Source organism: Cucurbita moschata, unplaced genomic scaffold, assembly GCF_002738365.1.
Source record: "Cucurbita moschata cultivar Rifu unplaced genomic scaffold, Cmos_1.0 Cmo_Scf00056, whole genome shotgun sequence".
NCBI lineage: Eukaryota > Viridiplantae > Streptophyta > Magnoliopsida > Cucurbitales > Cucurbitaceae > Cucurbita > Cucurbita moschata.
The window spans coordinates 517087-540780 of record NW_019268572.1 but is presented as its reverse complement, the minus strand read 5'-3'; the positions used below and the strand labels follow the sequence as shown (position 1 = coordinate 540780).

Sequence of the window (23694 nt, the reverse complement as noted above, 5' to 3'; positions counted from 1 at the left end):
GGGGGGGGGGGGGGGGGCTAAGTCAACTGAGGGGCAAAAATGTCATTTTATCCCTCCAGCCCTAATAGGGGTCCAAGGAGAACCCTGTCACATCCCCTGCAAAAGAAAAAGAGAGTTAAAGAGAAATTTGAGAGGAGTCAGCCGTGAAGTTTAACGGACCACCTTCAGACGAGACTTGTACAAGGATTGAGATGTTATCGAGGCCGACGCTTCGTCAAGACCCAAGAACATTTCGCGAGGTAAGGTTCTGAACGACATTTCTTAGATCAGAGTTTTTCCTATGTGAATTGAGTCCTAATATGCTGAAATATTCACCTAGGAACAACTCTACGCACGATCTGTGAAGAAGTTTGGCCAAGACCTCAACCCGAAGGCGAATATCTGAGAATCGTTCGAGAACGGTGCAAGAACTTCCGATTCTCTTAACTTTTCTGGTAGTCAATAAAAAATTACAAAAAAATACTAGGATGTAGCCCGTAACACGACCTAGAACTTTGCCGAAAAAATCATATCGATCCGATCTACGGATCGAAAGATATGTAAATTGAAAAAGGGGACTGTGTTACGGATTTCAGAGAACAGAGAAGAAAAAAGAAAAAAAACAAAGAGGTCGGCCGATGACCGACAGAGGGCGGCATGATAGGTGCCGGACACGCGTCGATCGTCGGTTGAAGCAACAGAGCTCCAGCGAGGTGACGACACGTGTTGCCTGCAAAGTCGAGCCAAACCGCAAACGTGAGCCGAGCCGAACCAGACCAGTCGACCCGCGACTGCGCAGGGGCTGCCGCGCGTGGTAGGTGCGCGTGCAGCCTGTGACTGGCGGACGTCCACGCGCGTGGTCAACGCACTGCTAGCGCGTGAACGCGCGTGACACTGTCGTTTTGGCCTGATTGCCCTCTGTTTGCTCGATTTTTATCCCGGTTCCAGTTCTAATGCTATTTTTACATGAATAGGGACCTAATATAAAGAAATTAGTATTTTTGGACACCTCACGGGCAAAGAAACACTAGCAAAAAGGCACGCGTCAACCAGGTAAGTCACCACCCAATATTTAGGAAGATATACTTGTAGGATTCGCTTGGATTTCATGCATGCTAGTAATTTTATTTCAGATTAGCTCTCCATGTAAAATATTAGCCAGATTGATTGCTATGAGTGTTAGGATCGCACAACCACGCACACGCTCGATCTAGATGAACACAAAGAACAGGATAGAGAAAAGTGCAAGGAGAACTCTGGCTAAAAAGATTTTTTTATTTATGACTTCACGTATGTACAATAAGAGAGAATTACAGAGAATAGAAAGTACATTTCAAAGCTCTACCGGACGGGATATATATATAGTTCAGTTTACTAAATATAGCTTTACTAGATTTAACCATCTACTATATATAGTTATTTACTATATATAGCTTTACCCGATTTAACCATCTACTATATATAGCTATTTACCATATATAGCTTTACCGGATATAGCTTTACCGGATATAACCGTTGACCAAGCTATAAATAAGCAGCAGGCTCCATAACCTAATAATGAGTGTATTGGGTAAATTATCTGAGTGTTGCTTGTATGTTTTAAGCTTCCGCCGTATGTATGCATGCGTTTAATTTATGTTGGAATTGTGTATGCCGTGTTCCGGGTGCTTGATGGACGAATTCGCCCCATTGAGCGAGAACTTCGTGCTCTGGGTGCTTGATGGCTACTCATAGGGTTAAGGGAGGTTGTGTGACAATGTCGGGATATGTCATAGAAGCTGCTTTAATTGTGTTAAGTATGCAAGACTTTGATGTTAGTTTGGGTATGGATTGGCTAGGCGAGAATCACGCTCTAATAGATATTGAAACTCGAGTAGTTACTCTCAGACTCCCGTCAAGGGATAGTTTTACATATAAGGGAGCTACTTCCAAAAAAAACTCATGCGTCATAACAGCACTAAAGGCTAGGAAGATGATCCGCAGTGGTGCAAGCATATTTTTAGCTAGTGTGATCCTAGACAGTAGTAATGAACAGATAGTCTCGTCAATACACATTGCCAGGGAGTTCGTTGATGTTTTCCCATAGGATTTGTCAAGTTTGCCTTCAGTTAGGGAAGTTGACTTCGGGATTGACTTAGAATCAGGAACTACACCGATCTCCAAGGCACCCTACAGAATGGCACCTGTAGAAATTAGGGAATTGAAGGAACAATTATAGGAGCTATTGGATAAGGGTTTCATATGACCCAGTATATCGCCCTGAGGAGCCCATGTTCTGTTTGTCAAGAAGAAGGATGGATCTCTGCGTCTGTGTATAGACTATAGAGAGTTGAACAAGGTCACAATAAAGAATAAGTATCCCCTCCCGAGAATCGACGACTTGTTTGATCAACTTCAGGGAGCAACAGTTTTCTCCAAAATTGACTTGAGGTCAGGGTACCATCAATTGAGAATAAGAGAAGAAGATATACCCAAAACAGCCTTCAGAAGTCACTATGGACATTACTAGTTTCTCGTCATGTCCTTTGGCCTTACCAATGCACTAGCCGTCTTCATGGAACTAATGAACAGGGTGTTTAAGGAATTCTTAGACACTTTTGTTATAGTGTTTATTGACGACATTCTGGTGTACGATGTACTCTAAGTTGGAGGCAGAACACGAAGAGCATTTAAGAAAAGTTCTGATTGTACTGAGAACCTAGCGATTGTACGCCAAGTTTTCCAAGTGCGAGTTTTGGCTATCTAAGGTACCGTTTTTAGGTCATGTGGTGTCAAATAGAGGAATCACAGTGAACCTAGCTAAGATAGAGGTAGTGATGAAGTGGCCAAGGTTGGCCACAGTCACTGAAGTACGGAGTTTTCTAGAACTAGCTGGATATTATAGAAGGTTTGTCTAGGATTTCTCCAAAATATCTTCGATGCTAACTCAGTTAACTGAGAAGGGAAAGCCCTTTGTGTGGACATCAACTTGTGAACAGAGTTTCCAGGAACTCAAGGAGAGGTTGGTGACGACACTAGTCCTCACAGTTCCAGATGGATCAGGGAATCCAATGGTGTACAGTGACACATCAGGAAAAGGTCTAGGGTGCGTTCTCATGTAGAAGGGTTTAGGGAAAAGGTCTAGGGTGCGTGCTCATGTAAAAGGTTTGGCTATATATGGCACCTGCTCCATATTTGTGTCCATCCTTGACCAACTCCTTGTCGCCTAGAAGGCATGAGAAAACTTAAATAAGTACAAAAATTTAGTAAGTAACCTACTTCTCTAGTCTCTTAATTGTGTCCTTAATGGGTGTTAGGGTGCCACTCTTTCTTGTCAAGTTCTTTTTCTTGTTCTGATAACTTAGATCATAATTCTTGTTCTTGTTTTTATCCTTGATTTTTAGTTCTTGATCTTTGTTATTGTTATTGTCTTTGTCTTTAGTCCTTGTTCTTTGTTCTTGAGTGGGACATAGCAGTCTTAATCTCTTAGAGGACTTGAAATTTTATAGTGCTACTTTATGACATAGGTGTACAGTAAACTTACTTATCTTGAGTCATGACCTTAAAGCATTTATTACTTAAAATTTAAAGGCTACATAAAGTTTACGAGAACATATTGATTACTTAAAAATCAAATGCTACTTAAAGTTTATTGTGAAGTAGCATCTTGAATACTTCAAAATCAAGTACTAACTTTGAGCTCATTTTGGGTTAAAGTAGTGTCCTAGTTACTTAAAAGCTTATCATAGGTAGCTTCTAATTGCTTAAAAATTAAGGATGAACCTAGAGCTCGTCTTGACTTCGGGTAGCCTCCTTGTTGCTTCAAAACCAAGGACTAACCTAAAATTTATATGAGGTAGCATCTTGGTTGCTTAAAAATCAAGGATGAATCCCAAACCGCATATCTTTGACTCAAGGTAGTCTCCTGGTTGCTTAAAAACCAAGGACTAATCCCAAACCGCATATCTTTGACTCAAGGTAGTCTCCTAGTTGCTTAAAAACCAAGGACTAATCCCAAACCGCATATCTTTGACTCTAGGTAGTCTCTTGGTTGCTTAAAAACCAAGGACTAATCCCAGACCTTATTATGAGATAGCACCCTGATTACATGTAAATCTAGTGCTAACTTTGAGCTAGTAGGGTAATCTCCTGATTGCTTAAAGATCAGTAATCATCCTAAAACTTATCATGAGATAGCATCCTAATTACTTACAAATCAAGGGCTATCTTTAAGGTCGTCTTGAGTTAGGGTAGCCTCCTGATTGCTTAAAAATCAAGGATTATCTTAAAACTTATCATGAGGCAGCATCTAAATTTCTTTAAAATTAAGGATGAACGTAGAGCTTATCTTAGCTTAGGGAAACTCTTGGTTGTTTAAAAATCAAGGACAAACTCTAAATGTGACATGAAATTTATAACACACGTTAATCATGATTCTTTAACAACATTAAAGGCCCTTAAGTGAGCACAAGTTACATTAAATTTTTAAATCCTTTGGGTTCATTTGCATCCATAGATCAGGTTAGCTATAAGAGGCATTTTAGTTAAGTCTTAACTTATACCCTTATAGTAACATGCGTACTTATCCAAAGTATCATAAGGTCATAACATATTTCTAAGACATTCTAAAAAGATCATAAATCTAGGTTGGGAGTCATTAGGATAGTCATATCTTTTTTCCTTAAGTCTAAACTCATACATCTAACTTGGTTTAGGTTCTAAACTTGATCAAAACTTTTTAAAATCTTAAGTAAACCTACATATATTTATATAGAAGCCTTACTCAAACCTTTGGTCAGTTGGAGAGTGGTTGAAGCTTTGGAATATCTCAAAGAGATCTTAGAGGCTTTTTGGTCATTTATCACCCTAAACTTTGTTTGAGCCCTAAACATCATTCAATGGACTTAAAATTTTACATGGTCCTTAAAAATGATAAAATAAGGAGTGATATAAAGTTTCATCATATTTGAAGGTCATTCGGGTCATAAACCAGAGATAGTTTACCGTAAGGGCATTATGGTCACTTTTGCATCATTTCTTGGTTTAGCTACTTTATCTTATCCAATAACCAACAAATTTATATATATATCCTTAAAATATTATACTATTCCTAACATTAAAATATCATAAGGAGTAGACTTTGTTTAGTGGGTTGTTTTAACTTTACTTGATTCCCAAGTCGCTCGATTTTGGTCTTTAACTCACGATTCTTGACTTATTTCTTCCATAATTCTTTAAATATAAGATCCAAGTGATTTATACAAGTATTTCTTAAAAAGATTCTAGATTGCTACTTAGCTCGAAGTTGATGTTCGAGACCTCCATTTTCGAGATTTTGATATTTATATTACTCCAAATTTTATTGGGTAAATCTATCTTTGAATCTAGTTTTTAGAATCATCAAAAATTTCTTAAGAACCAGTTTGGATTGGGTTTAATATGAGAAAAACAAAAGGTGCATTATTTTTGGGCTAACAAGGCCCGTGTTCAGCACCCTTCTAAAACTCAACTTCTCGAAGACTCATGCAGTAACTGTCTCCTTAGTTCCTTCATGAAACTTAAAGATGTTAAATCAAAAAAGAATTATGGAATAATTTCATATCTTGTCGTGATATATAGCCTAAGATATAAGTCATTGAATGTTACTAGAAAACATATTTCTTGCCGATTGAAAACACAAAAAATTGTTATTGGTTGCGGCATTCTAGACACGTAGGCCTAGATTCCTTTATGAGATCTCTTTCTTATCTTCTCCTCAAGTTTAATAAATAGTTTTAGATGAACGAACCTTTCTCGATTTTCCTAATTTTAAGTTTGAACCTTTCGGAACCTTACCCATTTATTATTATTATTATTATTATTTTGTTGTAGATTTTGAGATTGATTGAGCAACTCGATAGGGATCCTTAGCCCTTGAATTGTTCATGAATGCTTCTCATCTCAATGCTACCATGCTACGATGTTCATGGTATTTTTTTTATTTGATTTTAAAGGACGGTGGATGAAGAATTTGGATTTTTTTTTCTTTTAGCAATTCCATAAAAAGAATGGACCACATTGAAGTTTCTTTGATTCCCCTTCATCTAGAGGTTTTTCCGCCTTTATAGTCTTCATAAAACTTCTTTCTTGAATGTCCTGAAATTGATTGAGACTAGTTTAAAAGGATGACATTGTCTATAACCTCAGTCTTATTTTTGAATTCTTTATTCCCATTGTCATGAAAATTCGAATTGGTTAAATGTGTTTGAGCTATTTTTCAGCTCTCGAATCCTTTCTCAAACTTGTTGGTGAGTTATAACTTGGATTCAAACTTGTTGGTGAGTTCTAACTTGTTGGTGAGTTCATTTAGAATGTGTAGTAATTGGTTTGAAAAAAAATATTTAATCATAGCTTCTTAATTTTGAAGAGCCCTAAGACTAACAAAAACTCATAAAATTGAGGCTCTTCTCCTCAAGATTTAGCTACTTTGGAGCCTGTCCCAAAATGATACCAAAATATTCAAGCTTCCACCCCTATTGTTGGTTCCAGAATCAACTTTAATTGAATCTTAAAAATTATAGAAGGTTAGTTAGAAAATCTTTCTCAGACAAGAGTGTTATCGATTTTGATTTTGAATATAAGTCATTGGATCAAAAGAGCTTCGAATCGTCTTAAAATTCAGAACATACTGAATTTCAGCTCAATCTGGTAGTTGGATTTTGAGATTTGATTGATTTTATGGAGGCTACCTAGAGAATATATTTTTCTGATCAAAGCCTTTTGTAATTATCTTGTACTTTAAGGGCATTTTGGTAACTTGCCATTTTAAATTATTTTATTATTAACGTTTAAAAACTTTTCTAAAAACCCTTGGTTCCTTTTTTGTTATTTTTTTCTGGTTAAACACATTAAAATTTATTCTCTATAACCAATTAACCATCCAAATTTTTTTATCAAATTTTATTAGGACATTGGAATAACTTGCTCAGGTCTCTTCCCTTGGACTCCTTAAACCTTACTTAAGAGCCTTAGTCTTCCTCTGAGTTACATAAATTTTAATGGAATCTTATAAAAGGTTAATCTGATTTAAGGCCTAAAAACTTACCATTTATGGTAGGCAACATGACCTAAGTCACCCACGAAGGAGGTGTTTTGAACTTATCATAATGGCTCATTAAGCTCATGCTTCATTTATCTCTTCAAAGTTCTAGTTTATAACGTGTTCCACGTGTCTTTACTTCGCAAGTATAGAATAGACTAATCCAGTGTAATAGATTACAAATTTTTGCCCTTTTATGAAAACTTGAGTTACGAACAAAGATAGAGAAGTGAAGATTGGCCTTGCAAAACCTACACAGTATTTGTTAGGGTAATTTGTGCACTTGAGGGATAGGTAATTTGTGCAAAAGGTAATTTTTGCTAGGGTAATTTGTTAAAACCATCTATTTAAAAAGGTTACGTGAGAATGAAAAGATGAATGACACTCCTAGTTCTTTAAAGATTAAGGTACTTGAGGATCATTATTACCTATAAGAGTCGATTTCCGTTCTATTTTTCATTGAAATCTAACTCCATTCATTTTCAATTTCTATTTACCAATCCATACCAATGTGATTGTTTACGTTTTAGAGGTGTTACTGTCTTAAATAAACATCCGAGCACCTCTACATAGCATCGTCAAAGAAGAGGGAAATTGAAAATGCAAAAGCGGGTGACGAAGACAAGCTCCAAAAGAACTGAATCGGGTCGGGTTGGACCTAATCTGGGTAGCAACCCAAAGCAGTAGCAGTATTAGTCCAACCCTTCACCAAGGCTCCACGTCCACATACGGGGTCGCAGCTGTTTAGCCCACGCTTGCGACCATCATGGCCCACGAGTGCACATTCAACTGTTGGATAATGAAAGTCCCACGTTAGCTAATTTAAGGAATGATTATGGATTTATAAACAAAGAATATTCTCTCTATTGGTACGAGACCGCCTTTTGGAGAAGTTTAAAGCAAAACCATGAAAAAATTAATGTGAAAAGGCTTATTATTTATATTATATTCACCGTAATCACACGTTTGTTTCTTTATGATATAATGAAAATATCGTTTCATCCTTTATATTGTTGATAACAAACTCATAAATTAAAAATAAAAATAAAAAAGATAAAACGTTGGCATAGAGAAGAAAATTTAATACTAATTGTAGCCATTACTCTCTATGGAGTACAAATTGTAATAATTAAGTAAGATTTTAGAGGAATAGCTAAAAAAAAACTAAAAAATGGAGGGTGCAATTAATATTATTTAAAGGAGTTTTGTGTTTTTTTTTTTGGTAAGGAGGGTAGTTTGACGTTGGCCAAGTGGCACATAGATTTTCGATTGAACTATAATTATTTACATTGAAAATATAAATTCTAAAACTAAGCGCTGACATTTTGGATAAAACTGTGGGTTCTGTACAAGAATACTTGCATGGATTTGTAATGTTATGAAAAAAGCATAGTCAAAGCTTTCAGTCTATTCTCAACTATATTGCTTGGACTAATTCTTGATTTATTGTAAATTAAATAAAGAGGGCTCATGAGATTTTATATTTTGAAATAAAAAAAAAATATATAATCTAGATGGTCTGAACATTGATTCCATTTGGTCCATTTTGAGAGGAAGAACAGAAAATGTGAAACACAAAAACATGGTTTGAAATGAAACAACCTTGTCGGAATGCATTTAAGAGAAATTTGAAAATTTTGAAATTGAGAAATTCAAGGAAGGAATATCGGGCAGTCCATGTTTCTTGATATTAAAAAAGAAAAAGCATTGAGACTTGCAAGAATGGCCCAACTTGTTGTTGGAAAATAAATGGAGCTATATTTGACAACATTTTATTTCAACTTTGCTGAATTAGGTGTAGTTTCTTGGTCTGACTTTGAAACCATCAACAAAGACTTGCACCACAAACAAATCAATTATTGAAGTGGCAACCAACAACACTCACCAAACCAATTTAATCGTCCATCATTTGATTTTTTAGTCTAAGAATAGGTCACTATCATTGCTTTGGTTGTTTGTAGTTAATTGAAAACTAAATTAAATTGAAGGACGGACGTAGCTCCCAACCTACCCCTATTTATAATCCACGCCCACCATTTTGTAACCCTAATTTATCACTTTTCTCAAAACTCACGTCTCTATTCCTTCATCTCTCTTCATCATGGGAAACATTTTTTAATAGATAATTTTCATGAATGAGTGCATGTGTCACGGAATACCACACTCTAGCTCGTCTAATAATAACTCTTGTGCAGTGTGGAGACGCAATAAGCACCATACATGTTTGGTGCTTCTTATTACGTAAATATTATGACTGTTTTCCATTAGTTTTAGCGCCGGTTTATCCTGGAGGAAAATAGTGTGCAATCATCAGATGAAACAGATCGACAGAAATGAAGTGATAAAATGGAGTCTAACTCACGGGAAAAAATGTCATTATCTTTCACAAAATTCTCAACTATGCTTTCATCAATTTTCATGTCCTATGCTTTCATTTGTCTGCAATTTTCATTTTCTTTTTACAATTCTTTTCTTTCATTTGCCTATTTGTCATTTTAGTTCATTTAATGTTTTTACCTCTCTAATCCTTGAAGGCCACTATGAGCGATATTGTTTTGTTTGGATTTTTTCTTTTGGACTTTTTCAAAATTTTTTAAAATACGCCTATTAGGGAGAGGTTTGTAGACCCTTCTAAAGAATACTTCATTCTCCTCCTCAACCGACATAGAATCTCACATTTTCACCTTCCAGTCATTTTCTCATTTTGATGCTAATTGCTATTGTAACGACCTTAAATTTTTACATACTCAGAGTTGCTACTAATATTTCACGCTATGCTAAAATGCAGAATATAACTATTAAAAAAAACCTCATCTCTAGTATAAATGTCGAAAATATTTAAAACATCATTTTCTTTGAAAAACACAGTCATGGTCTTACATGTATTCGAAGTACTGAAATTTAGAGAAAATAAAACAAATACAAAATAATGTAAAAAGATGAAATGCAAAACAACTTATTCTAACCTAAGACTAGGAATTTAAATATGAGTCTACCCTATACACGTGCCACAGTCTCTACTCGCGATGCCGCCGTCCTCCATACATGTGCACCTTGCCTTTACCTGAAAAATGATGTGGCACACGACGTGAATATTTTGAAGAATACTCAATAAATGGCCCCACCATAGTGGTCATGCAAATGCAAACAAATGCAATCATGCTCTTGGGACCTATCTCTATTCTCTATGGGACCTATCTCTATTCTTTGTGGGACCCTATCTCTATTCTCTAGGGGTTGCTTCCAGTCTTAAACTACTATGGATGTGTAGTACTTCCCTACGCACAACCTACACGTGCGAGTGTGAATCCCCAGGTAGACTCGCACACCCCCAGGACCCTCTCTAGTCAAGCTAATTTGTAACGAGGTCTGGAGGTCAGCGGAACCCCTGGTGTCATGCACCTCATGAACACACTCATCATCTCTAGGAGAAGTATCCCTATGCTTATGTGCATACAACATGCATGAGGTCCCTCTAAATTCCATCTTATCATCTCTTCTGATACAACCCTCTAGTCTAATCTCTTTGGGACCCTATCTCTATTCTCTAGGGGTGGCTTCTAGTCTCGGACTACTATGGATGTGTAGTACTTCCCTACGCACAACATACACGTGCGAGTGAGAATCCCTAGGTAGACTCGCACACCCCTTGGACCCTCTCTAGTCAAGCTAATTTGTAGCGACGTCTGGAGGTCAACGGAACCCTGGTGTCATGCACCTCATGAACACACTCATCATCTCTAGGGGAAGTATCCCTATGCTTATGTGCATACTGTTGGGTTTTATGTCCTAAAACTCATAGTTTGTAAACAAAAACATATTCTATTTTCAATAAAGTTATTATTGTTTATTCAGTAAAGATTGTTATTGAATAAAGTGAACTTTACGATCATTAATCTAAATTCAATAAACTAAGAACACTCTGGCTATAGTATGATTACTTGAATTATATGTAGAGACATAAGAGTGGATCAAGTTCAAGTATATAGTCAAAATGATCTATAATATAAGGATAAGGCTGAGTACCTTATTCTAGGGACACTATGGATGCGGCACACTTTTGTATATGATATAAACAATGTGATCACTAAATTGTACATGTGGAGACATGTGAGTGGGGGCGTCCTATGCAATGAGTATTGCATAAGATCGGACCATGAAGAAAACCACTCTCACTTTATAAGGTCGTTTACTATTGAGACTGATTTTCTTTTCATTCGATAACCTAGGTAACTCGGTTTTAATCCTGAGCTAACCATGAACTCTTGTTTATTCGGAATTATCCTTAGATTTGCATGGGTGAGAGTGGCTCTAGTTCGCCGACTCAATAGACCTCCCATTTCAGGGGTAAGACTGGGTGAATGGCTGGGGACGTGGGGTGCAAGACGGAATTCACTCCTACCCACTTTTAGGGATAGAAGAGAGGTAGTTCCCTTAAGCATTGACTCCAAGTCTTGAACAAGGGGCCCCACCCTCTCATTGGCCTGAGAAAGATTCGGTTTACTGGTTGGACCACAAACCAATTGTTCATTAGAGGATCAGTGAGACATAAGGAACAAGAAGTAACTTCAGGGGTAAAACGGTAAATTGACCCAGCTCTAGTTACGAACAACCTATGAAGGATCAACTTACTAATTATTGCTATATCAAATGGACAGAAATATATCTATAGTGAGGGGAGTGCAACTACTAGGCTATAGTGGAGTGTCTTAGTAGTTAACGAATGTTGGTTAACAAGGTTAATGAGTTTAGCCGGTTAATCTTGGATCGTTGGAGCCCATGATCTATAGGTCCATTAGGTCCCTCTGCTAGCTCATATTGGACTAAACCATAGAACAGTGTGACGAGTGAATTCGAAGTGTTCGAATTCAAATTGGGGAATATGCGCTACATATATATGATATATTTAACCGCATTTTTGTTTTATTTACGAATTAAACAAAAAGAGAGAATCTGAGATATTTAAATAAGGTTTAAATATCTTAATCAATTATATGTCAGAATTGATTGATATTGACATTTGAATTAATATTAAATATTAATTAAAAAGTTTTTTAATCATTTAATGTTACTTTAATTTGAAATTAATTATTCAAATTAATTGTTGAATTAAAATTAAGAAAGTCAAAATGTTGACTTCATTTAATGAAAAAATCCATGTTAGTGGAATTTTGAGGTGTCAAAATTTGGTTTAACCAAACTTGCATGCTTGCCAAATAAACCCCACAAGTTTGAGTGGAATTTTGAGTGTCAAAATTTGGTGATCTCAAATTTGCATGAACATGCAAACATGACTCTTTAAATAGAGTGATCATGGTACATGGAAGGTTTTCTTGTTCTTAGTGAAAAACCTTGAGAAAAACCTCTCACAAACACTCTCTTCACATATACAAAATCCCTCCCAAGTTTAGTCACTCACTGGATTCCACAATCTCGTTCTAAGATCGGAGGATAGTGGAGAAGACAGTAGTGGTGGTTCGAAACCGGTTCGTGAGAAAAAAGAAGTTTGAACTATAAAAGGTTAGTATTTAAACTCATTAAGTTTTAATACTTATGAACATGCTAGTTATTTACTATAATTGATGTTCTAAAAGTGCCTAAGATCCAAATTGCTTCCGCATGTGTTATATTAACACCATCAATTGGTATTAGAGCATGTTTTAGGCACTTTATTTACATTAATTTGAAAATTGTGGGTACCATTTCATGAATGAAATTTGTGGTTGCTAAAGTGGATGGTTTTGGTTTTGGCATTTTTTTTATGCTTCCATTTGATACAATTATTGTAATAAGCCGAATGTGTATGGGCTTTAATGAATGAAGAAAGGTCTGTAATTTTTATGGAGACATTAGAGTCCATTTTAAGTTGTAATTGATCGAAAATGGAAGAGATAGCAAGCTGAAACGAAGAAGATGGAAGAGGCGGTTCAGGTGTTTTTTCTGTCGTTGGGGTCCGATTCAACGTTTTTAAGGGTTGGTTCGCCCGGTTCGTGATCCTCGGGAGCGGCTAAAGTTATTTTAATTATTAATGTAATAATTTAGTTAATTGCTTGCTTTAAAATGCCAAAACCAACCCACTTTAGTGTGTTTAATTAATTATGCATTATAAATGTATGTTTTAATTAAATAGAAAATGTATATGCATAAAGTATGTCATATAGATTTAAAATTCCACCATAGGCTAAGCATGTTTCATGCATTCCAAGTATGTTATAAGTGTTATAATGTATAGTATGCATGTTTAGGGTTCCATGAGTGATAGATATAAATTGTTATATTATTGCATGGAATAGATGATTATAAAATTGTTATATAAAGCATGTTAGATACATGTTATAGGTTATTTTCAACGTCATAAAACGAGATAGACGTTAAAATCTATAATAAAGATAAGTGCATGCTCACTTAGGGTTAAGAACCTAGCACGATCAATTTTAATAGTTAAAATAGGTCGATGTCTTACAAAATTGCGGTTACGAGAAAGCTCATCTGGCACGATCTTGTCTAAGACTGGAGGTACTTAAGTTGACGGTTTACGGAACACCTACTACCTGGAGATCGGACCAGTACTTGAGCTTAGTTAGCCCAGTTTTATGAGCATGCTTAAATGATGTAAGATTCAGAAAAATCACCTAGACTTAAGTTATATTTAATTAGCCGGAATATACTTAATGAGTATACCCAACCATCTAAAATACTTAGTGGGAGGAAAAAGGTATATAAGATACATCGTTTTCTTTTCATGCTCTCTGTAAAATTCACACAGTGAGATTCATGCTCGGCCTCATGTCGCCCTGGGAGCGTCCTCCATTCGGAAGGTATTTGCATGAGTCAATAACAAGGTGAATAGAGAAAGTATTTATAGTAAGTGGGAGAAGGAAGTATATAAAATACGTCCTATGGTCTCCACAACTAGGTTGCACCGTGAGATTCCCATGTTCCACCTGCATGTTGCCCTAGAGCAACTACCCATTCGGAGGGTCGTAACATGGGAGTCGAAACAACGCAAACTCCAGAAATGGATAGGATTTCTTAGGTCTGTTCCCAACTTTGGCTTTTTCATTTGATAGCATTGTTGGGACCGATCTATGAGGTCTGAAAATGGCGGGTCACAATTACGAAGAAATACTAAGATTTGATATATTCTTGACCAAAACAGCAATAACTAAGAACACTATAGGAACAAGAGTTATTCTGGGATTAGTGTTTAAGTTAAGAATGTCTTGGTTTAGTGAATGAGTGATTGACTGCCCCTCGGTAGCAGTTGCTCTAACTCACTAAAGTATCGTTGCAAATTAATAATGATTTGGGTACATTATTACATTTGCAAAAACTGATTGGATTAAACAGAATTAAGTCAAATCACTAATAGAATTTTCTTTATAACACAGCATGACAAACTCAATAGTACAATTACTCGCTTCTGAGAAATTAAACGGCGACAACTACACAACTTGGAAATCAAACCTAAACGCAATACTGGTCATTGATGATTTAAAGTTTGTTTTAACTGAGGAGTGTCCTCCAAACCCCAGCTCAAATGCAAACGAACAGTTCGGGATGCGTATGATAGATGGATAAAGGCAAATGATAAAGCCCGAGTGTACATTCTAGCCAGCATATCTGATGTTTTGGCTAAGAAACATGATGTTATGGGTACTGCTAAAGAGATTATGGAATCTCTAAAAGGGATGTTTGGACAACCGTCCTTCTCCCTTAGACATGAAGCCATAAAATACATTTACAACTGCCGTATGAAAGAAGGGACCTGAGTTAGAGAACATGTCCTGGACATGATGGTCCATTTCAATGTGGCAGAAGAAAATGAAGTTGTCATTGATGAGAAGAGTCAAGTCAGTTTTATCATGATGTCTCTTCCGAAGAGCTTCTTCCAGTTTCGCACCAATGTGGTAATGAACAAAATAGAATATAACTTGACTGCTCTTCTTAATGAGCTACAGACTTATCAGTCCCTTTTAACGAACAAGGGACAAACAGGAGAAGCAAATGTTGCTATCTCCAAGAAATTACTGCGAGGATCGTCCTCCAAAAATAAGTCTAGACCTTCAACTTCTAAAAGTGTTTTGATGAAGAAGAAGGGTAAAGGGAAAAATAAGATTCCTACTAACCGCAAACACAAGGTTCAAAAAGCAGATAAAGGAAAATGTTTCCATTGCAACGAAAACAGGCACTGGAAGAGAAACTACCCAAAATACCTTGCAGAGAAGAAAACCGAAAAGACACAACAAGGTAAATATGATTTACTCGTTGTAGAAATATGTTTAGTAGAGTATGACAACTCAACTTGGATACTAGATTCAGGGGCGACTAATCATATTTGTTCTTCTTACCAGGAAACTAGCTCCTGGAGAATGCTTGCGGACGGTGAGATAACACTCAGGGTTGGAACAGGAGATGTTGTCTCAGCAAGATCAGTAGGAAATTTAAAGTTGTTTTTTGGAGATAGATTCATTATATTAGATAATGTACTTTTTGTTCCTAAGATGAAAAGAAATCTAATATTAGAACAATTGTATAAAGTATCTTTTGAAATCAATGAAGTGTTCATTTGCAAAAGAGGTATTCATATTTGTTCTGCAAAACTAGAAAACAACTTATATATGTTAAAACCGAATGAAACAAAAGCTATTTTAAATACCGAGATGTTTAAAACAACTGAAACACAAAATAAACGACAAAAGATTTCTCCTAATACCTATCTTTGGCACTTAAGACTAGGCCACATTAATCTCAATAGGATTGAGAGATTGGTTAAAAGAGGACTTCTAAATGAGTTAGAAGACAACTCTTTACCTCCATGTGAGTCTTGTCTGAAAAAGGTTATAGAGCCAAAGAAACCTTAGAACTCGTGCATACAGATCTCTGTGGTCCAATGAATGTCAAAGCACAAGGAGGGTATGAATATTTCATCAGTTTTATTGATGATTATTCAAGGTATGACTATCTTTACCTAATGCGTCACAAGTTCGAAGCTCTTGAAAAATTCAGAGAGTATAAGACTGAGGTTGAGAATCTATTAGGTAAAACTATTAAAACACTTCGATCAAATCGAGGAGGAGAGTACATGGACTTAAGATTTTAGGACTATATGATAGAACATGGAATAAGGTCTCAACTCTCAGCCCCTGGCATGCCTCAACAAAATGGTGTATCAGAAAGGAGAAATAGAACTCTATTAGACATGGTTCGGTCTATGATGAGTTTCGCTCAATTACCCGATTCGTTTTGGGGATATGCAGTGGAGACTGCTACATACATTTTGAACATAGTTCCTACTAAGAGTGTTTCAGAAACACCTTATGAGTTATAGAAAGGGTGTAAAGGTAGTTGTCCCTTCAGAATTTAGGGATGTCCAGCACATGTGTTGTTGTAAAACCCCAAGAAATTAGAACGTCGTTCAAAATTATGTCTATTTGTAGGATACCGCAAAGAGACGAAAGATGGTTTGTTTTATGATCCTCAAGAAAATAGAGTGTTTGTATCAACAAACACTACATTCTTAGAGGAAGACCACGTAAGAAATCATCAACCTCGTAGCAAACTAGTATTAAGTGAGATTTCTAAAGAAGCTACTGATAAAACAACAAGAGTTGTTGATCAAGCTGGTCCTTCAACAAGAGTTGTTGATGGAACTGACACTTCTGGTCAATCACATCCTTCTCAAGAGTTGAGAATGCCTCGACGTAGTGGGAGGGTTATAACTCAACCCGATCGTTACTTGGGTTTGGCAGAAACTCAAGTCATCATACCTGATGATGGCGTTGAGGATCCATTGACCTATAAACAGACAATGAATGATGAAGATAGAGATCAGTGGATTAAAGCCATGAATCTTGAAATGGAGTCAATGTACTTCAATTCAGTCTAGGAACTTGTAGATCAACCAGATGGGGTAAAACCTATTGGTTGCAAATGGATCTATAAGAGGAAACGAGACCAAACCGGTAAGGTACAGACCTTTAAAGCTCAACTACTAGCAAAGGGTTATACCCAAAGAGAGGGGGTGGACTATGAAGAAACCTTCTCTCCTGTTGCTATGCTTAAATCGATTAGAATACTCTTGTTTGTTGCCACATTTTATGATTATGAAAGTTGGCAAATGGATATTAAGACAGCCTTTCTAAACGGCAATCTTGAAGAGAGTATCTATATGGCTCAACCAGAGAGTTTCATTGAACAGGATCACGAGCAAAGGGTTTGCAAGCTTAAAAGATTCATTTATGGGTTGAAGCAAGCATCTCGATCTTGGAATATAAAGTTTGATACTGTGATCAAATCTTATGGCTTTAAACAGAATGTTGACGAACCTTGTGTTTATAAAAGAATAGTCAACTCTACAGTAGCTTTCCTGGTGTTGTACGTTGATGATATCCTACTCATTGGAAATGATGTGGGATTTCTGACTGACATTAAGCATTGGCTAGCAACACAATTCCAAATGAAAGATTTGGGAGAGGCTCAGTTTGTTCTTGGAATTCAAATTGTTCAGAATCGCAAGAACAAAACACTAGCATTGTCTCAGGCATAGTACATCGACAAAATGTTGATTCGATATAAGATGCAGGATCCAAGAAAGGATTATTACCTTTCAGGCATGGAGTTCATTTGTCGAAGGAACAAAGTCCTAAGACACCTCAAGAAGTTGAGGATATGAGACACATTCCCTATGCATCAGCGGTCGGTAGTCTGATGCATGCCATGCTATGTACCCGACCCGACATATGCTATGCTGTGGGAATTGTCAGCAGATATCAGTCCAATTCGGGACGTGCTCATTGGACTACCGTTAAGAATATCCTCAAGTATCTTAGGAGAACGAGGAACTATATGCTAATGTACAGTGCTAAGGATCTGATCCTTACAGGGTACACTGACTCAGATTTTCAGACTGATGTAGATTCAAGGAAATCGGCATCAGGATCTGTCTTCACTCTGAATGGAGGAGCAATAATATAGAGAAGCATAAAGCAAGGTTGCATTGCTAATTCCACCATGGAGGCTGAGTATGTTGCTGCTTGTGAAGCAACGAAAGAATCTGTATGGCTTAGGAAGTTCTTAACTGATTTGGAAGTCGTTCCAAATATGCATCTTCCTGTCACTTTTTATTGTGATAACAGTGGAGCAGTTACAAATTTAAAAGAACCAAGAAGCCATAAGCGAGGCAAACATATTGAGCGCAAATATCATCTCAGGGAGATTGTGCAACGAGGAGATGTGATCGTCACACAAATAGCTTCAGAGCTCAACATTGCTGATCCATTTACAAAGCCCCTCATGGCTAAAGTGTTTGAAGGGCACCTAGTGAGTCTAGGACTACGAGTTATGTAATCTAGGGCAAGTGGGAGAAAAGGCATGAGGATGTGATGCCCTAGTTTATTGTATTTCTCTCTACTTAACGTTATAAAACCCCACTAGAGTTTTAGTTCAAGTGAGAGTTTGTTGGGTTTTATGTCCTAAAATTCATAGTTTGTAAACAAAAACATATTCTATTTTCAATAAAGTTATTATTGTTTATTCAGTAAAGATTGTTATTGAATAAAGTGAACTTTACGATCATTAATCTAAATTCAATAAACTAAGAACACTTAGGCTATAATATGATTACTTGAACTATATGTAGAAACATAAGAGTGGATCAAGATCAAGTTCAAGTATATAGTCAAAATGATCTATAATATAAGGACAAGGCTGAGTACCTTATTCTGGGGACACTATGGATGCAGCACACTTTTGTATATGATATAAACAATGTGATCACTAAATTGTACATGTGGAGACATGTGAGTGGGGGCGTCCTATGCAATGAGTATTGCATAAGATCGGACCATGAAGAAAACCACTCTCACTTTATAATATTGTTTACTGTTGAGACTGATTTTCTTTTCATTCGATAACCTAGGTAACTCGGTTTTAATCCTGAGCTAACCATGAACTCCCGTTTATTCGGAATTATCCTTAGATTTGCATGGGTGAGAGTGGCTCTAGTTCGCCGACTCAATAGGCCTCCCATTTTAGGGGTAAGACTGGGTGAATGGCTGGGGACGTGGGGTGCAAGACGGAATTTACTCCTACCCACTTTTAAGGATAGAAGAGAGGTAGTTCCCTTAAGCAGTGACTCCATGTCTTGAACAAGGGGCCCCACCCTCTCATTGGCTTGAGAAAGATTCGGTTTACTGGTTGGACCACAAACCAATTGTTCATTAAAGGATCAGTGAGACATAAGGAACAAGAAGTAACTTCAGGGGTAAAACGGTAAATTGACCCAGCTCTAGTTACGAACAACCTATGAAGGATCAACTTACTAATTATTGTTATATCAAATGGACAGAAATATATCTATAGTGAGAGGAGTGCAACTACTAGGCTATAGTGGAGTGTCTTAGTAGTTAACGAATGTTGGTTAACAAGGTTAATGAGTTTAGCCGGTTAATCTTGGATCGTTGGAGCCCATGATCTATAGGTCCTTCTGCTAGCTCATATCGGACTAAACCATAGAACAGTGTGACGAGTGAGTTCGAAGTGTTCAAATTCAAATTGGGGAATATGCGCTACATATATACGATATATTTAACCGCATTTTTGTTTTATTTACGAATTAAACAAAAAGAGAGAATCTGAGATATTTAAATAAGAAAATATCTTAATCAATTATAGGTCGGAATTGATTGAGATTGACATTTGAATTAATTTTAAATGTTAATTAAAAAGTTTTTTAATTATTTAATGTTACTTTAATTTGAAATTAATTATTCAAATTAATTGTTGAATTAAAATTAAGAAAGTCAAAATGTTGACTTCATTTAATGGAAAAATCCATGTTAGTGGAATTTTGAGGTGTCAAAATTTGGTTTAACTAAAGTTGCATGCTTGCCAAATAAACCCCACAGGTTTGAGTGGAATTTTGAGGTGTCAAAATTTGGTTTAACCAAACTTGTATGCTTGCCAAATAAACCCCACAAGTTTGAGTGGAATTTTGAGTGTCAAAATTTGGTGATCTCAAATTTGCATGAACATGCAAACATGACTCTTTAAATAGAGTGATCATGGTACATGGAAGGTTTTCTTGTTCTTGGTGAAAAACCTTGAGAAAAACCTCTCACAAACACTCTCTTCACATATACAAAATCCCTCCCAAGTTTAGTCACTCATCGGATTCCACAATCACATTCTAAGGCCGGAGGATAGTGGAGAAGACACTAGTGGTGGTTCGAAACCGGTTCGTGAGAAAAAAGAAGTTTTAACTACAAATGGTTAGTATTTAAACTCATTAAGGTTTAATACTTATGAACATGCTAGTTATTTACTATAATTGATGTTCTAAAAGTGCCTAAGATCCAAATTGCTTCCGCATGTGTTATATTAACACCATCACATACAATATGCATGAGGTCCCTCTATATTCCATCTTATAATCTCTTCTGATACAACCATCTAGTCTCATCACTTTGTTACATTAAGTAACACATGCTCGTTGGATATTTATATTAATACCATTTTCATGCTCTTAGGGTTGTGTCCTATGTCAGTCTATCGACATGATGAATATATTACGAACATCATCAAGCATCATAACTCATACAATTTCTAACCTATCCTATAGTAAGACCACGTACATGGTTGGTCTTAGCCAAAGTTCTATCTTGCTCCAAATTTGGTTGCTTTCATCCTTCGGATTTCTAACGGCCTAGGCCCATCGCTAGCAGATATTGTCCTCTTTGGGCTTTCCCTTTTGGACTTCCCCTTAAGGGTTTAAAACGCGTCTGCTAGGAAAAGGTTTCCACACCTTTATAAAGGGTGTTTTGTTTTCCTCCCCAACCAAGGTCGGACATCACAATCCACCCACCCTTTGAGGTCCAGCGTCCTCGCTAACACTCCTTCCTTTCTTCGATTGATGTGAGACCGCCACCAAATTCACCCCCCTTCGGGGCCCAACATCCTTACTGGCTCATCACCTCGTGTCTACCCCCATTTGGGTAACAGCGAAAAGGCTGGCACATCGTTCGGGTCTAGCTCTGATACCAATCTTTCACGACCCAATTTTCGAGGCTTTGAAAATCGGACTGTGACCAAAAAGACGAAGTCGAAAACAACTAAAAATAAAGAATTTAAAAGAAAAGAAAGGAAATAAAAGAGGCAAATCCATTAAAGACCTAAAACCAAAGACGGAGAAGTTAAATTTTCAAAGAATAAAAAGGGAAATACAAAGATAAAACGAAATACAAATATCAAAAAATTTGCAAAAGACTTCCAAAAAACCGAAAAGGGACTGACGCTCCTGAACGACCCCCTCTGTGACCGTACAACTCTCAAACGCTCCTCTACCTTGACTGGCAGCCTATGAACATCTGAAAAAAAAAAAAAGGAAAAATGGGATGAGTATAAAAATTGTATTCAGTAAGTCACTTAATTGTAAGCTCTCATCGCATTCTAACTTAGAATTCCCACGGTCTTCTAATTGGCTCTAGGACGTTTGATTCTGATCTTAGTCCCTTTGGGGCTCGCCCCTTGGGACTTGCTCTATGGAACTTCACTGGTTCTCCGTCCATTCATTTGGTACTTAAGGGTCTCTTATGCTAAGCTGACATGACTGACGTCTCTCTATGAGGCGCTACCTCTGCATAGCTATCTGAGGCTACATGGTATCTAGCCTAGGGGTGAGCTAAGTACCTCCTAAGCCCATGACAGTCCCTTAGGGGAGGAGGCGCAACCCAACCCATTCCCGTGCAACTAACGGGTTGTACGACCTAGGGACACATTTACCATGCGAAACGGCTAGGAGCAGTAAGAACTAGTCAGGAATCTCTGGTTCCCCCCACGAAGCTATAGAGGTCGTTTAGACAACTAGCAGTCTAAGAACACTGAAGGTACTTCTTCGTGGTAATCTGTTAGGTTCCTAGGGGGAAGGTTGTATCTAGGTTGAGTGACTTGTCGCTCCTAACTACAAATCCCTAGGCTTATCATTAGTAATGGGTCTTGGAAAACAACAGAGTGTGCATGCAACCGCCGTCAAACATCATCACATATAATTCATGCAAATTAGACATGCAAACTCAACGGGGTGATGGCCTCCATCAGGCACCCAGAAAGTGGAGTTTGCGCTCAACAAGGCAATATTATCCCTCAAGTGCCTAAAACGCTGAGTTCACCTATTCAATATGAATTAAACATATGCATTTGTATAGCGGAAGCTTAAAGCATACAAGCAAGACCCAGATAATTCACCCAATACGCTCATAACAATAGATCTACCTAGTCTCATTCATGGAAAGCTAATCTAAGGCAAATGTACTAGCATGCATGCAATCCAAACGAATCCTACAAGTATTTCTTCACAAATACCGGGTGGTGACTGTACAAAATAAATTGCTCTAATACCAATTTGTAGAAAATAAAGCCCCTCCGATACAAACTTGAGAGAAAAAATGCTCGCTCTGAATCTAACTCGTTCAAATAACTCTCACGAAACTTTAAAGGGGTGTCGAAAGGGGAGAGAGACAATGAGACAAAGAAGTTCTCAAAAGGTTTTTTTTGTATTACACAAACTCAGACAAGTTCTTTTCTCTCTGCCCTTTACAACTCTAGGTGAAACCTTTTTTTTTTATAGATTTTCCTAAGTCTAAGTTTAGCCATAACTTTCGATCACTTTTCTCTCCCCATAAGTCATTTCTCTCCCAAATTAAGTAAGGTTCTTTTTTACCGAATTTAAAACAAAAAAAAATCATAATTTTTTCTCTCTCTCCTACGCCTTTAAGTCTATTTCTCAACAAAACTCCCCCATAAACTTAAATGCTCCTACTCAATGATTCCTCCTGCGGCGTTTTCATTTTCTCAATCTCAGTTGTGGTTTCTTTAATTTTCTCTTCTTTTCCTCGAGCGAAAAAATGGGATTGTCCTTCTCTAATGAGACTTCATTTGGATCTTCTCGAGAACATCCCATCTGTGACACCACCTATTCATTTTTTCAGTTCTCAACTACGCTTGACTCAGACTTCATGGATTCGTTCAATTTATTCAATTCCCTTCGTAAGTCCACAGTGACATTTATAGCTAGCATTCTTGTTTCCTCCAGTTTTGTTTTATCACGAGTGAGTGTCTCAATCGTGTGTTGTAAATTCACTGCCTTCTGTTGGACTTGATTCAAGTTCACATCGAGTGGGTTTCTCTATTGAGTCAATATCTCTATATCTTTTTTCTCCCTAACTAGCTCGTCCACTAAACCCTCAATCTCCATGAGTAGGCATTTCTCTTTCTCCGCACCTTCTTCAACTTTCTTCGTAAGATCGGAGATTATCTTCTCATTCTTTTCCTTCTCCTGTTTTAGACAAAAGGAACTCTTACTCAACTCAATCGCTTCCTTCTCTAGTCGTTGAACTTTTGTTTCCAGCTCTTTCTTTTCTTCTTCAATTTTCATCCTCTTTCTTCTTTCTACCTCGAATTGCTTTTCGGCCATTTGAGCTCTCTCTCTTCGAGTTCGGGCTCTCTATTCTTCGGTTGTTTGTCCTTCTTTATTTTCTCGTCTCTGATACCGCGATTTCGCCAAATCCTCTGCGAATCAGATCATTTCTAATAATTCTACCACCTCAAGACTACCGCCATCATCTGTCGTGCCCCCATCTCCTTTTGTGTTCGGCTCTTCG

At 37.1% G+C, this 23694-nt stretch overlaps 1 long non-coding RNA gene across 1 annotated transcript in view; it reads left to right on the top strand.

The window, feature by feature from the left end:
• LOC111436598 overlaps positions 1–970 on the top strand; it is a 13067-nt gene extending 12097 nt beyond the window's left edge. The window contains exon 3 of the long non-coding RNA XR_002709279.1: positions 954–970. This is a non-coding gene — a long non-coding RNA (uncharacterized LOC111436598). The remainder of the gene's footprint in view (positions 1–953) is intronic.
• The last annotated feature ends 22724 nt before the right edge of the window (positions 971–23694 follow it).